Raw genomic sequence first — 17,446 nt, forward strand, 5'->3', positions numbered from 1 at the left:
TTTGGATGCAAGGATGGTTTTCAATTTCTTTATTGCATTATCGATTTCAAGGATGGTTTTCAATTTCCTTATTGCATTATCGATTTCGAGACTACCAGCCCTTTCCCCACTTTGTACAATATGCGATCAAAAGTGTCCCGACACCTGGCTGAAAATGACTTACAAGTTCGTGGCACCCTCCATCGGTAATGCTGGAATTCAATACGGTCTTGGCCCACCCTTAGCCTTGATGACAGCTTCCACTCTCGCAGGCATACGTTCAATCAGGTGCTGGAAGGTTTCTTGGGGAATGGCAGCCCATTCTTCACGGAGTGCCGCACTGAGGAGAGGAATCGATGTTGGTCGGTGAGGTCTGGCACGAAGTCGACGTTCCGAAATATCCCAAAGGTGTTCAATAGGATTCAGGTCAGGACTCTGTGCAGGCCAGTCCATTACAGGTATGTTATTGTCGTGTAAACACTTCGCCACAGGCTGTGCATTATGAACAGGTGATCGATCATGTTGAAACATGCAATCGTCATCCACGAATTGCTCTTCAACAGTGGGAAGCGAAAATGTGCTTAAAACATCAATGTAGGCCTGTGCTTTGATAGTGCTACGCAAAACAACAGGGCGTGCAAGCCCCCTCCATGAAAAACACAACAGGTGCTCGACCGTGTTGAAAGATGCAATCGCCATCCCCGAATTGCTCTTCAACAGTGGGAAGCGAAAATGTGCTTAAAACATAATGTAGGCCTGTGATGTGACAGTGCTACGCAAAATAACAGTGTGTGCAAGCCCCCTCCATGAAAAACACAACCACACCATAACACCACCGCCTCCGAATTTTACTGTTGGCACTACACACGCTGGCAAATGACGTTCACCGGGCGCTCGCAATATCCACACCCTGCCATCGGATCGCCACATTGCGTACCGTGATTCGTCACTCCACACAACGTTTTTCTACTGTTCAAACGTCCAATGTTTACGCTTCTTACACCAAGCGAGGCGTCGTTTGGCATTTACCGGCGTGATGTGTGGCTTATGAGCAGCCGCTCGACCATGAAATCCAAGTTTTCTCACCTCCCGCCTAACTGCCGTAGTACTTGTTGGATCCTGATGCGGTTCGGAATTCCTGTGTGATGGTCTGGATAGATGTCTTCCTATTACACATTACGACCCTCTTCAGTTGTCGGCGATCAACAGACAAGGCCGATCTGTACGCTTTTGTGCTGTAAGTGTCCCTTTACGGTTCCAGTTCACTATCGCACCGGAAACAGTGGAGCTAGGGATGTTTAGAAGTGTGGAAATCTCGCGAACAGACGTATGACCCAAGTGACACCCAATCACCTGACCACGTTCGAAGTCCGTGAGTTCCGCAGGGTCCCCCCATTCTGCTCTCTCACGATGTCTAATGATTATTGAGGCTGCTGATATGGAATACCTGGCAGTAGGTGGCAGCACAGTGCACCTAATATGAAAAACGTTCGTTTTTGGGGTGTCCGGATACTTTTGATCACATTGTGTATATGTACATCTGACTGATGTTATGTACGAGTACACAGGATGTCCAGGAGGAATGGTCAGTATTCAGGAATATTACAGGAACGATTATTCGAAGCAGAGAAGTCCAGCAAACAAGAGCTGTAAAATGCATACCATAAGAGCTGTGGGCACTCATTCATCTTTGATATTGTGAAACAAATCTCTTCTACTGCAAACTACTTGGTTTCCATATACTGAGAAGCGGTAGTGTGGACCGCAACAAGAAAAAAAACCAGTAAACATGGCCTTTAAAGTGCGTACCTTAAGAACTATGAGCACTTGTCCATCTTCGCTACTGTGAAACACGTCTCTTCTATTGAACAAGTGCTCATAGCTCTTAATGTATGCCTTTTGAGGAGACGTGTATACTTGACAAATTTTTCTTGTTTTCATCCACGATACCTCATTCCAAAATACGGAAAGCAAAGAGCTTACAGTGAAAGAGATTTGTTTCACGGTATTTAAGATCAAGAAGTATTCATAGATCATAAAGCACGCATTTTAGAGCCCATTTTTACTAGACTGTTTGCTTCGAATGATTTTTCGTGTCATATTCATGAATATTGACCATTTCTCCTGGAACACCCTGTACGCCTAACATCCATTCGATGCATATACAGAGTGTTACAAAAAGGTACGGCCAAACTTTCAGGAAACATTCCTCACACACAAATAAAGAAAAGATGTTATGTGGACATGTGTCCGGAAACGCTTAATTTCCATGTTAGAGCTCATTTTAGTTTCGTCAGTATGCACTGTACTTCCTCGATTCACCGCCAGTTGGCCCAATTGAAGAAAGGTAATGTTGACTTCGGTGCTTGTGTTGACATGCGAGTCATTGATCTACAATACTAGCATCAAGCACATCAGTACGTAGCATCAACAGGTTAGTGTTCATCACGAACGTGGTTTTGCAGTCAGTGCAATGTTTACAAATGCGGAGTTGGCAGATGCCCATTTGATGTATAGATTAGCACGGGGCAATAGCCGTGGCGCGGTACGTTTGTATCAAGACAGATTCCCAGAACGAAGGTGTCCCGACAGGAAGACATTCGAAGCAATTGATCGATTGATCGGCGTCTTAGGGAGCACGGAACATTCCAGCCTATGACTCGCGACTGGGGAAGACCTAGAACGACGAGGACACCTGCAATGGACGAGGCAATTCTTCGTGCAGTTGACGATAACCCTAATGTCATCGTCAGAGAAGTTGCTGCTGTACAAGGTAACGTTGACCACGTCACTGTATGGAGAGTACTACGGGAGAACCTGTTGTTTCCGTACCATGTACAGCGTGTGCAGGCACTATCAGCAGCTGATTGGCCTCCACGGGTACACTTCTGCGAATGGTTCATCCAACAATGTGTCAATCCTCATTTCAGTGCAAATGTTCTCTTTACGGATGAGGCTTCATTCCAACGTGATCAAATTGTAAATTTTCACAATCAACATGTGTGGGCTGACGAGAATCCGCACGCAATTGTGCAATCACGTCATCAACACAGATTTTCTGTGAACGTTTGGTAGGCATTGTTGGTGATGTCTTGATTGGGCCCCATGTTCTTCCACCTACGCTCAATGGAGCACGTTATCATGATTTCATACGGGATACTCTACCTGTGCTGCTAGAACATGTGCCTTTACAAGTACGACACAACATGTTCGTGCACGATGGAGCTCCTGCACATTTCAGTCGAAGTGTTCGTACGCTTCCCAACAACAGATTCGGTGACCGATGGATTGGTAGAAGCGGACCAATGCCATGGCCTCCACGCTCTCCTGATCTCAACCCTCTTGACTTTCGTTTATGGGGGCATTTGAAAGCTCTTGTCTACGCAACCCCGATACCAAATGTAGAGACTCTTCGTGCTCGTATTGTGGACGGCTGTGATACAATACGCCATTCTCCAGGTCTGCATCAGCGCATCAGGGATTCCATGCGACGGAGGGTGGATGAATGTATCCTCGCTATCGGAGGACATTTTAAATATTTCCTGTAACAAAGTGTTTGAAATCACGCTGGTACGTTCTGTTGCTGTGTGTGTTTCCATTCCATGATTAATGTGACTTGAAGAGAAGTAATAAAATGAGGTCTAACATGGAAAGTAAGCGTTTCATAACATATTTTCTTTCTTTGTGTGTGAGAAATGTTTCCTGAAAATTTGGCCGTACCTTTTTGTAACACCCTGTATACAAGATGCATCGGGCAATGCGGCTGGTAGTTTCGAAATCGATAATGCAGTAATGAAATTGGAAACCATCCTTTCGGCCAGAGGCCAATCTCTTTATAACTGCTGTTCATCATAATACTGCAGTCCCACCTCCAATCACGGTGGAATGTTCAAAAATATTTTTGCATTCATGGGAGAAAGTTGGTAACTGAAATTTCATAAAATTATCTCGCCGCAACGAAAACGGCTTTGTTTTAATGAATGCTAACCCAGCTCCCTTATCATATCCATGAGACTCTCCCATGTTTCGCGGATAGGAAACGAGACGCATTTGTTTGAACTTTTTCGCTGTCCATCCTCAATCCAGTCTGATAAGGATCCTACACCGCCTATCAGTACTCCAGAAAAAGAGGGACATGCGTTGTGTAGGTATCCTCTTTAGCAGATCTGTTACATTTTCCACGTATTCTGCCAACGAAACGCTGTCTTTGAATTGCATTCTCACTACATTTTTTTTGAAAATTATGATTCCATTTTAAGTTGGTATTAACTGTAAGTCCTAGATATTTTCCTAGATATTTAGGTGGATCAACAGCCTTTAAGAATATGTGATTTACTGCCTAACAGATTTCTTTTTTGACCACTCTTGCAGAGGACCTCAAGTTTTCTATTGTTCAGGATCAACTGCTCTTTTTACACCCTGAAAATATCATCTTAAAATCGTTTTAAAATTCGTTTCGATCTAGTGAAGACGACATCATCTACGTAGAACCCATCTACGAGGGCTGCTCAGACGGTCTTCAAAAAAGTTTATATACACTACTGACCATTAAAATTGCTATACCACGATGATGACGTGCTACAGACGCGAAATGTAACAGACAGGAGGAAGATGCTGTGATATGCAAATGATTAGCTTTTCAGAGCATTCACACAAGGTTGGTGCCGGTGGCGACACCTACAACGTGCTGACATGAGGAAAGTTTCCAACCGATTTCTCATACACAAACAGGAGTTGACCGGCGTTGCCTGGTGAAACGTTGTCGTGATGCCTCGTGTAAGGAGGAGAAATGCGTACCATCACGTTTCCGACATTGATAAAGGTCGGATTGTAGCCTATCTCGATTGCGGTTTATCGTATCGCGACTTTGCTGCTCGCGTTGGTCGAGATCCAATGACTGTTAGCAGAATATGGAATCGGTGGGTTCAGGAGGGTAGTATGGAACGCCGTGCTGGATCCCAACGGCCTCGTATCACTGACAATCGAGATGATAGGCATCTTATCCGCATGGCTGTAACGGGTCATGCAGCCACGTCTCGGTCCCTGAGTCAACAGATAGGGATGTTTGCAAGACAATAACCATCTGCACGAACAGTTCGACGACGTTTGCAGCAGCATAGACCATCAGCTCGGAGACCATGGCTGCGGTTACCCTTGACTCTGCATCACAGACATGAGCGCCTGCGATGGTGTACTCAACGACGAACCTGGGTGAACGAATGGCAAAATGTCATTTTTTCGGATGAATCCAGGTTCTGTTTACAGCATCATGATGGTCGCATCCGTGTTTGGCGACATCGTGGTGAACACACATTGGAAGCGTGTATTCGTCATCGCCATACTGGCGTATCACCCGGCGTGATGGTATGGGGTGCCATTGGTTACACGTCTCGGTCACCTGTTGTTCGTATTGACGGCACTTTGAACAGTGGACGTTAGATTTCAGATGTGTTACGACCCGTGGCTCTACCCTTCATTCGATCCCTGCGAAACCCTACATTTCAGCAGGATAATGCACGACCGCATGTTGCAGGTCCTTTACGGCCTTTCTGGATACAGAAAATGTTCGACTGCTGCCTGGCCAGCACATTCTCCAGATCTCTCACCAATTGAAAACGTCTGGTCAATGGTGGCCGAGCAACTGGCTCGTCATAATACGCCAGTCACTTCTCTTGAACTGTGGTATCATGTTGAAGCTGCATGGGCAGCTGTACCTGTACACGCCATCCAAGCTCTGTTTAACTCAATGCCCAGGCGTATCATGACAGTTATTACGGCCAGAGGTGGTTGTTCTGGGTACTGATTTCTCAGGATCTATGGAGCCAAATTGCGTGAAAATGTAATCACGTGTCAGTTCTAGTATAATCTGTTTGTCCAATGAATATCCGTTTATCATCTGCATTTCTTCTTGGTGTAGCAATTTTAATGGCCAGTAGTGTAAATTAATAGCGGCAAAGAGCTGCAAAGATTCCTTGGGAACACCCATTTACAGCTTTTCTGGCAGCAAATCAGAGATCCATTTGCACAGCTGAGACGATACACCACAGCCCATAAATCTGATTACAAACCACTTCAGAGAAATTGTAGCAAAATCTTTTAGCAAATCTAAAGATATGAAATGAACATGAGGTCCCTTTTCGACAGTACTCATTACTTCGTGTGAATGAAGAGACAGTCGTATTTGACACCTACACTGGCTTGCGGAACTAAAGGACGAAAGTAGTATTCATTTCACGTGTCGTTTATAACACATATAATGCAGGATAAATGGCACCTGCTACCGATATATAACTTTTTTTTACTTGTATGTAAATATTTGATATTTAAATGCTTTCTTTTAATAAGTAAGGACATTGCCTCACTGTATGTGTACATATAGGTAGAAGTCTGTTGACGTTTCATTGTATTTATCTGTGTTGTACTGTGAAACTTATAAGCTCTGGGAAAAAGCCAAAGGAATTGTTATTTGCATCGACTAGCAACGATAATAGCAGTGCCTGTGCGTTGTAAAATCTTTGCCTAGGGGGTTGTTGCACAGAGCACGCGGAGAGAGGGAGACGGGTTCCAGCGCTTGTAGTGTGCGAAGTGTGGTGTTGACGCTCTCGCAGTAGAGAGTACCATTTTCGGCGGCATCATGTACGCGCGCCGGCCAGATGTCCAGAGCAGGAGTACGGACAGTGGACTGCGGAAGAGGCTGTATTAATTACGAGTGCCCGCTCCTATAATTAGCCGTGGTTCCACCATATGCTACCGTCTTCCACAACAGCAGCAGTTCCAGCAACACAGTTTCATCGTCGGCTCCGAGTTACGTCATATGCACAGCACTGAAGTAAGACTGTTCATTGGCAGAAAGTATTAACGGCTAACCCAGTAGCAAAACTGAATGTGATTTCATTGGTAAGATTTATTTATATAATAATCAGTTAAACTCAGGGCGATTGTGTCCTCATTGCCCCCAGACATTGTTACCAAGCAGGATCCTTGTTCCTCTTTTTTCCTTATATGCTGAATGTCATAAGAATAATTTCACTTTTAAGAATTTTAGCCTCAGTCTACTTTCAATTAACTGTTGTACAACAGGCTTCAGTATATGACTAAAGTAAAGCAATTTTATTTTTCAAGTTTGAGAATCAATCATTGGAAAAAATCCAAATCTAAAGAAATGCACAAATTAAGAATGTGGAAGTTTTATTTATTTTACATATAGCTTGGAGCACATGGCTGTTTGGTTTGGTATGTATTCTAGTATTTAATTCTGTTCATGTCAGTAAAAAAGGCTCAGTTGTTCAGACAATAAAAAGAAATCCAATATGCAAAATAAGTAACGACAAAGTAAAAAGTGCTTGCTTTTTTCTAAATTTCTTTGATAACGTAATGCTGAGGTCACTAAAGTCATTGTTCACGTAACGAAGTTCAGTACTAACATACAGTTTAATTGCATATTTTCAAATCATTACTCGACTGCCTTTTTCAAAAGATTAATGCCAAACATAACGTAAGAGTGACTTCTCGGTTTTCTTTATCACTACCTACTCACTTAAAATCAGTGTCAAAAAAAAGTGGCAACCTTTAGTTGTCACGTCAGTGTTTAATAATACATGTTTTTCTTTTCTATCGTCTTGTACAGGATTTTGGATGCAAATTGCCCTAGTGGGCTGGCGACCGTTAAATACTTCCTTTTCGTTCATTAGTGTAACTTTTGGATTCATGATCAGTGGTACCCCTTTCTGTCCAGTGTTGTTCGTGAGTGAATGCACAAAATAACTTTCATTTTTCAAATTATAGTGCTGTTCGGTTTAATTACTTTTGTTTTTAGTAGACTTTCCATCGGAAGGGTCTGTTGTACACTTTCCTCCTTCTTATCGGTATCACTTCTTCGGGAAAAATAGCCTTATACAATTAGAAAAAATCCATTAGGCATACACGTGATCCACGGTCATATTTTATATCGCAAGCAGGATAGGCCGATTAGTAATAGGGAGGTTGCACGTTGACAAGTAATATACATCGATGAAACTTGGACCACACCTAGAAAGAACTGTTACAGCATAGCACAGAAGGTAATTGAAACAAATCGGCAATGAGTACAAAAAAATGGCTCTGAACACTATGGGACTCAACATCTGAGGTCATTAGTCCCGTAGAACTTAGAACTACTTAAACCTAACTAACCTAAGGACATCACACACATCCATGCCCGAGGCAAGATTCGAACCTGCGACCGTAGCAGTCACGCGGTTCCGGTCTGAAGTGCCTAGAACCGCACAGCCACCGCGGCCGGCGCAATTACAGAAATAACATTTTATTGGCTCTGAGCACTATGGGACTTAACTTCTGAGGTCATCAGTCCCGTAGAACTTAGAACTACTTATACCTAACTAACCTAAGAACATCACACACATCCATGCCCGAGGCAGGATTCGAACCTGCGACCATAGCGGTCGCGGGGTTCCAGACTGTAGTGCCTAGAACCGGTTGGCCACCCCAGCCGGCAACATTTTATTCAAAGGCAGTAATTTCACAGACATCACCGTGATTTGTGATGATCTCTTGAAAATTACAGAAGGCGGGACATGTGCTCCCAAGTTGGCTACAATGATGACGTTCTTTCTGCACCAGCTCGACTGACAAGTTCTGGACCGTCGCTGGTTCATGTGACAATGTCAATGTTTGACAATGTTGCCACCTCTCGCCATATGAAGGTACGTGATGCACGCAGAAACATTGTCCAACGTGATCGTTTGGTAGTTCAGGTATTATGGTGTGTGGGATGGATGGAAATATTGTTGCATGGACTTACGTCTAAATTTCTGAACACGGTACACCCACCGGACAACGTTATTGTGACGCTGTTCTTCCCCCACATACGTCTTATGCATTCGGACGCATATGGATGACAACCCCCCCCCCTACCCCATGAAGTATGGACCTTGCCGGTGGTGGAGAGGCTTGCGTGCCTCAGCGATACAGATAGCCGTACCGTAGGTGCAACCACAACGGAGGGGTATCTGTTGAGAGGCCAGACAAACGTGTGGTTCCTGAAGAGGGGCAGCAGCCTTTGCAGTAGTTGCAGGGGAACAGTTTGGATGATTGACTGATCTGCCCTTGTAAAACTAACCAAAAGGGCCTTGCTGTGCTGGTACTGCGAACGCCTTAAAGCAGGGGGAAACTACAGGGCATGCAGCTTTACTGTATGGTTAAATGATGATGGCGTCCTCTTGTGTAAAACATTCCAGAGGTAAAATAGTCTCCCATTCGGATCTCCGGGCGGGGACTACTCAGGAGGACGTTGTTATCGGGAGGAAGCCGACCTTGGGCGAGATCAGTTTGGATTCCGTAGAAATGTTGGAACACGTGAGGCAATACTGACCCTACGACTTATCTTAGAAAATAGATTAAGGAAAGGCAAACCTACGTTTCTAGCATTTGTAGACTTAGAGAAAGATTTTGACAATGCTGACTGGAATACTCGCTTTCAAATTCTGAAGGTGGCAGGGATAAAATACAGGGAACGAAAGGCTATTTACAATTTGTACAGAAACCAGATGGCAGTTATAAGAGTCGAGGGACATGAAAGGGAAGCAGTGGTTGGGATGTTAGTCAATCTGTATATTGAGCAAGCAGTAAAGGAAACAAAAGGAAAATTCAGAGTAGTAATTAAAATCCATGGAGAAGAAATAAAAACTTTGAGGTTTGCCGATGACATTTTAATTCTGTCAGAGACAGAAAAGGACCTGGAAGAGCAGCTGAACGGAATGGACACTGTCTTGAAAGGAGGATATAAGATGAACATCAACAAAAGCAAAACGAGGATAATGGAATGTAGTCGAATTAAATCGGGTGATGCTGAGGGTATTAGGTTAGGAAATGAGACGCTTAAAGTAGTAAATGAGTTTTGCTATTTGGGGAGCAAAATATCTGATGATGGTCGAAGTAGAGAGGATATAAAATGTAGACTGGCAATGGCAAGGAGAGCGTCTCTGGTATGGAGTGTAGCCATGTATGGAAGTTAAACTTTGACAATAAAAAGTTTAGACAAAAAGAGAATAGAAGCTTTCGAAATGTGGTGCTACAGAAGAATGCTCTACATTAGATGGGTAGATCACATAAATAATGAGGAGGTATTGAATAGAATTGGGGAGAAGAGGAGTTTGTGGCACAACTTGACTAGAAGAAGGGATCGGTTGGTAGGACATATTCTGAGGCATAAAGGGATCACCAATTTTGTATTGGAGGGCAGCGCGGAGGGTAAAAATCGTAGAGGGAGACCAAGAGATGAATACACTAAGCAGATTCAGAAGGATGTAAGTTGCAGTAGTTAATTGGAGATGAAGAATCTTGCACAGGCTGGAGTAGCATGGAGAGCTGCATCAAACCAGTCTCAGGACTGAAGACCACAACAACGAGATGGATGATAATGCGAGACCGCATACAACTGCGGATATGGAGGAGCTCTTCGAACGAGAGCACATATGGGGTTACAAAAATAATATACATATTTCAAACGCATATATTTATTAAACTGTAAGATATACAACTTTGAAATTTGGAACACATATTTACGAATTTCTCAAGTTTTGTTTACAGATGTTCAATATGTGCTCCACCTTCGACACGAACAATGTCACATCGATACTCGAATTCTTTCCGTATTAGGATGGGGGAGCATTTTGTGTCCGTACGCATCCAGTTCTTCGACTCTTCTAGATTCTGTGGTAGTGCTGGTGCATAAACGTTGTCCTTAATGAAACTCCACAGGAAGAAGTCACAAGGCGTCAAATTCTGTGACTGTGGAGGCCAACTGAGAAGGGTTAAGTCTCCGGCTACTTGACGTCGTCGATACAGTTTCATTCAGATGTTCACACATTGGAGACTCCAGTGATAGAGTGTTCCATTTTGTTCAAAAATGAAATTGTTCTCGTTCAGCCTCGGAAACAACAGCAGAACTAGTACTCCTGAAAGAAAGGATACTGCGGAGACATGGTTTAGCCACAGCCTGGGGGATGTTTCCAGGTTCGCAGGAGAGCTTCTGTAAAGTTTTGAAGTTAGGAGACGAGGTACTGGCAGAAGTAAAGGTGTGAGGACGGGGGGTGAGTCGTGCTTGGGTAGCTCAGCTGGTAGAGCACTTGTCCGCGAAAGGCAAAGGTCCCGAGTTCGAGTCTCGGCCCGACACACAGTTTTAATCGGCCAGGAAGTTTCATAATCTGACAATGTTGCATCCATTCGGAGGATCAGCTTCGTACCTCAACCTGAAACGTCTGTGAACTATAACGGCGGAATTACACTTCGCGGAATTATTTCTGCTCCAGAGTAGCCATTTTGCAACACGTGACGGTGACTAAGCAAAAAGAAAGCAACCGGCTTCTAGCGGCAATAAATAATAAGTTAGACAATGTATTCGTCCCTCCAACGATCGAGCCATGGCGCAGCAATCCACTGGTCTCATCTACATCCAAATGATAACTATGCAATTGACAATGAAGTGCCTGGCAGAGGATTCATCGAACCACTTAAGTTACTTCCCTATCGTTCCTCCCTATGTAGGTGGGTGCCAACAAATACCGTCCATGGTTGTGACACGCCCTATTAAGAAACATGTCCTGCCTGTTGTAACCATCATAAATCACGGTGACTTCAGTGAAATTATTGTCTTTGAATAAAAGTGTCTTTTCTGTTCGTCTCACTGCGTATTTCTCGTAATTACCTTCAGTACTATACTGTATCTGTTGTTTCTATGCATGGTCCACGTTTGCTCGAGATATGTTACTTGGCGGTAGCACATCATACGAAAGATACTTTAGTCTTTAACCTTTGGTCTCCAGTGTACATATGTACTAAGGAAGCCGCTCTACAGTGCATGGCGGAAATTTCATCGTACCAATATTATCGTTCTCTTGTTACAGCCACGTATTGGACAAGGAAAAATGCCTATATGCCTCTGTGCGTGCCCTTATCTCTTATATTTTGTTCTCATGATCCCTACGGAAGGAATATGATGGTGATAGCTTATTGGCTGTACAGTCTTCTTCGAGTACAGGCTCTCGTACCTATCAGGGTTTCGCAACAACTACTTCGTCTTTCTTCCAAGCCTACTGAGTACTTCTGATACACTTTCTGATATATCGAACTGTTAAAATCATAGTAACACGAATCTGAATTCGTTCGACTTCTGTTGCCTGACCAACTAGCTAAGGACGAATAGTACTAGAACTATATTTAAGAAGTGATTGTACTATCGTCCTGTACGCTGTTTTATTTACAGACGTAAAGCATTTTTCCTGAACCCTTCCAAGAAACCTAAATCTTTCGTTTGACTGCCCTAATACTTATTTTACGTGGTCTTCTGATCTGACATCGTTTATCGGATGTGACTTGCTGAAAGTGTTAACCACACATCACAAACTTTACAGTCGTGTCCTGTTGCCTTATTTATATTATTGTGGGTATTACCCTGCACCTATACACATTTAAAGAGAGTCGCCACACCTTACACGAAATCGAAATTCTGTAGACAATACAGCCGGCTGGTGTGGCCGTGCGGTTCTAGGCACTTCAGTCTGGAACCGCGTGCCCGCTACTGTCGCAGGTTCGAATCCTGCCTCGGGCATGGATATGTGTGATGTCCTTAGCTTAGTTAAGTTTAAGTAGTTCTAAGTTCTAGGGGACTGATGTCCACAGATGTTAAGTCCCATTGTGCTCAGAGCCATTTTCTGTGGACAATAACATTGTCAGTGAACAATATTACGGTGCTGCTCATCCTCTCTGATATGTCTGGAGTGTGTATTCAGAACATTAGATACCTTATTACGCTTCCTTGGGGCACACCGTCTGTTACTTGCATTTCTTTGGAACATTCAGCTTTCGGTATAAGGTACTGGGTTTTACTAGTCTGACATTCATCGAGCTAATCGTAGGCGTGCCCAATCATGAATGGGGAGGTAATGAATATACGTTTCTGTTACAATCTGTTGATTTTGTAGTGTTTTTCGGGTACCTGAATAGAAGAAACGTGGCTCTTGTGTTGTGACTTAATTGTGCGACGTTACCAGTGGATCTTGGTTGTGGTGTTCCTGAACGTAATCACCCTATAATAGCGTCCTCTGTTATTCAACGTAGTTCTCTATTCAGACTAGTGCAACGACACATTATAGTCTGATATCATGTTTTAGGTTTGGTAGTGTAAATACGAGGAACGAGGAAACCTCCTGCCTCGAAGACCAGAGAACACAGACCAAGGACAAAGATACAAAGATGGAACAAAAACTGACATGTTTATAATCTTCAAATTATCTGTGTACTCTACAAGAAGTATTTTATAACTAAGACAAGAGTTAAATTCATTGTTGACATTGACGATTGAGATCGGATGACAATTTTGATACATTATTAGTCAACAGTGTGTTTTTTAATCATTTTGAAAATAAGAGAGGCAGTGTTATCGTGAAACATATTTAGGAAGTGAATGAAACCGACCTAAAATCAGGAAATTACTGTTACTCGTGAAAATGTCAGCGTACATAAAATAATATTGGAATCGTTATTTTTTCGTTTTCCGTCGTTTCCCAGCTGCTTCAAAATTCATAGAGTTGTATTCCCTCTATGCAACTAAATGAAAGGCACTTTGTTTTTGGCCACACGCGTTTCGCTTCTTTCGTTTGTGAAGCGTCTTCGTGGCCTGTAATGTATGTTTGTTTTTATACATACGAGGTGCATTCAAGTTCTAAGGCCTCCGATTTTTTTTCTCCAGACTGGAAAGAGATAGAAACATGCGCATTGTTTTAAAATGAGGTCGCTTTCATTGTCAATACGTCCCAGAGATGGCAGCACCGTATGGCAGGTGGAATTTTACCGCCAGCAGAGAGAATGAGAACTGTTTTAAATACTTAAAATGGCGACGTTTTCCTTACTTGAACAGCGTGCAATCATTCGTTTTCTGAATTTGCGTGGTGTGAAACCAATTGAAATTCATCGACAGTTGAAGGAGACATGTGGTGATGCAGTTATGGATGTGTCAAAAGTGCGTTCGTGGGTGCGACAGTTTAATGAAGGCAGAACATCGTGTGACAACAAACCGAAACAACCTCGAGCTCGCACAAGCCAGTCTGACGACATGATCGAGAAAGTGGAGAGAATTGTTTTGGGGGATCGCCGAACGACTGTTGAACAGATCGCCTCCAGAGTTGGCATTTCTCTGGGTTCTGTGCACACAATCCTGCATGACGACCTGAAAATGCGAAAAGTGTCACCCAGGTGGGTGCCACGAATGCTGACGGACGACCACATGGCTGCCCGTGTGGCATGTTGCCAAGCAATGTTGACGCGCAACAACAGCATGAATGGGACTTTCTTTTCGTCGGTTGTGACAATGGATGAGACGTGGATGCCATTTTTCAATCCAGAAACAAAGCAGCCAGTCAGCTCAATGGAAGCACACAGATTCACCGCCACCAAAAAAATTTCGGGTAACCGCCAGTGCTGAAAAAATGATGGTGTCCATGTTCTGGGACAGCGAGGGCGTAATCCTTACCCATTGCGTTCCAAAGGGCACTACGGTAACAGGTGCATCCTACGAAAATGTTTTGAAGAACAAATTCCTTCCTGCAATGCAACAAAAACGTCCGGGAAGGGTTGCGCGTGTGCTGTTTCACCAAGACAACGCACCCGCACATCTAGCTACCGTTACGCAACAGTTTCTTCGTGATAACAACTTTGAAGTGATTCCTCATGCTCCCTACTCACCTGACCTGGCTCTTAGTGACTTTTGACTTTTTCCAACAATGAAAGACACTCTCCGTGGCCGCACATTCACCAGCCGTGCTGCTATTGCCTCAGCGATTTTCCAGTGGTCAAAACAGACTCCTAAAGAAGCCTTCGCCGCTGCCATGGAATCATGGCGTCAGCGTTGTGAAAAATGTGTACGTCTGCAGGGTGATTACGTCGAGAAGTAACGCCAGTTTCATCGATTTCGGGTGAGTAGTTAATTAGAAAAAAAATCGGAGGCCTTAGAACTTGAATGCACCTCGTATAATAAATGTATTACGTAGTAGTTACAATATATTACTACGTTATATTTCGTCACTTTCTTATCCTGTTTTTCAGATTAGAAACAACTTTTATAGCACTAATATCGTGATGTCAAATTATCGTTTGGTGTTACTTACGATTTCCAGTGTTGTTAGTCCGTATTAGTCCATATGTGTGGTCCTGGAAATGTGTTCATTCGGTCCTCGTGCTCCAGCTGGCCGATTTCTGGAGTTTTTTCACCCAGATTTATTATAACACATAACTTGCACTTTTCATTTTGTAATCTGTATGTGTTTGTTTACAGAGTGTAGTGTTGTCAATTCTCTCTGTGTGTTTATCTTCCGTATTTTGTTTGTGTAGCTTGATATTTTTCATTTGTTTTGTGTGTGTGTGTATTTTGTTATGTGTTGTTCCTTGTGAGAGCGGTTTTCTTTTTTTTAGTGATAAGTGGATGTATATGTGTGTGTGTGTGTGTGTGTGTGTGTGTGTGTGTGTGTGTGTGCGTGAGAGAGAGAGAGAGAGAGAGAGAGAGAGAGAGAGAGAGAGAACGAGAAGGAATGGGGGGAGGGAGGAAGATTCATTAGTTATATACTCCAGTTATTTACATTTAGTTGCACAGACGTAACACAACTCCATAATACTGGAAAGTTTACATAACGTGAATTCGGACTTTAACTGTTTCAAAGATAAGATCATTTATATCAACGTGATATAACTATAACTATACAAGTAAAACGTAATAGTAATCTCAGGCAATAGTTTACGAATTGTCACTTCAGAAGAATACGATATTTGAAGTAGGCCAAAATCATTCACTGGTATCGCTTGGTAAACTGTGGAAATTCGTTTTAACTAAGCCAAAATTACAATGTTCCATAATTTTATCAGTGTTCTTTCATCTTCTTTACAAACTATACAAACACGACAGTTCGCTAGTCTTTAGAAGTAATATTCGTGATATCCAGGAATTGATAAAGAAACGGAGGTCGACAACGATTACTGATGGCTCATTCAGTATTTGGCAAGAGATTAAAATGATAGCTGCGACTGAGTTGAAACCTTGTCCTTTTGAATTACTCAACCGACTTCAAGTATGGATATTATAACAACTATGTTACGAATAGAAGAACTATTTTTCCCGTGTAACAACTATGTTACGAATAGAAGAACTATTTTTCCCGTCATAAGTCTTGTGAATGGTGATGATGTCTGCCACGAATTCCTGTCTTGTCCCAATCTCTTCATCTCATATCAGCACTTCCACCCTAAGCCCTCAGTTATATGTTCGATATTTGCAATCTCTGTCTTCCCAAAATTTTTAGCAACCCTCTATAGCTCCCCAGTTCAATGGGAGCTAAACCTTGGTCTCTTAACAAATGTGCTGTCATCCTGTCCTCCTCCTTGTCAGTGTTTTCTGTATCTTCCTTTCTTCCCGGATTCGGCGGAAAAACCTCTTCATTCGTTATCAGTCCACCTAATTTTCAACATCCTTCAACAGCACCACATCTCCTCCTTGCCGGTTTTCCCACAATCCCTAATTCAGTAGCATGCAATACTTTGCACCAAACGTACATTCTCAGAAACTTCTCCCTCAAATTAAGGCCTACGCTTGATACAAGTAGACTTCTTTTGTTCAGAAATGTTCTCTTTGTCTGTGCTGCTCTGCTTTTTTATATCCTCCTTGCTTCGACCGCCAGGTGTTCTTTAGTTTCCAAGGTAGCAAAATTCTTTCACTTTGTCTCTTTCATGGTCCCCAATGTTGATGTTACGTTTACCGCTAGTTTCATTTATACACCCCTTATTACTTTGCTCACAATCCATGTAATATCCTTATTAGACTGTTGATTCCATTCAGCAGCTCCTGCAATTCTTCTTCACTTTCATTGACGATAGCATTGCCATCGACGGATCTTATCATTACTATCCTTTCACCTAGAACTTCAGTCCAACTGCTGAGCCTTTCTTTTATTTTCGTCATTGCTCCTTCGATGTGTAGGCTGAACAATAGGGACGAAAAATTATATCCTTGTCTTACACCCTTTCTTACACGAGCACTTCACCCTTTGTCTTCCCTATTGTTTCTTGAACGTGGGTTATACCAGTACACTGAGGTGAATCATAGGATAGCGATATGCAGATATACAGATGGCGGTAGGATATCTTACACAAGGTATAAAAGGGCAGTGCATTGTCTGACCTGTCATTTGTACTGCGGTGATTCATATGAAAAGTTTTCCTACGTGATTATAGTCGCACGACAGGAATTAACACATTTTGAACGCGGGGTGGTAGTTGGAGCTCGACGCATGGGACAGCCCATTGCGGAAATCGTTAGGGAATTCAATAATCCGAGATTCACAGCGTCATCCTGCATAATTTGTAGAATGAATTGAACTCTAAAGTTGTAGACAATATTTCTAAAATGCTACAGAAACATACGGTC

The sequence above is a fragment of the Schistocerca piceifrons genome, chromosome 4 (genome assembly GCF_021461385.2).
Source record: "Schistocerca piceifrons isolate TAMUIC-IGC-003096 chromosome 4, iqSchPice1.1, whole genome shotgun sequence".
Classification (NCBI taxonomy): domain Eukaryota; kingdom Metazoa; phylum Arthropoda; class Insecta; order Orthoptera; family Acrididae; genus Schistocerca; species Schistocerca piceifrons.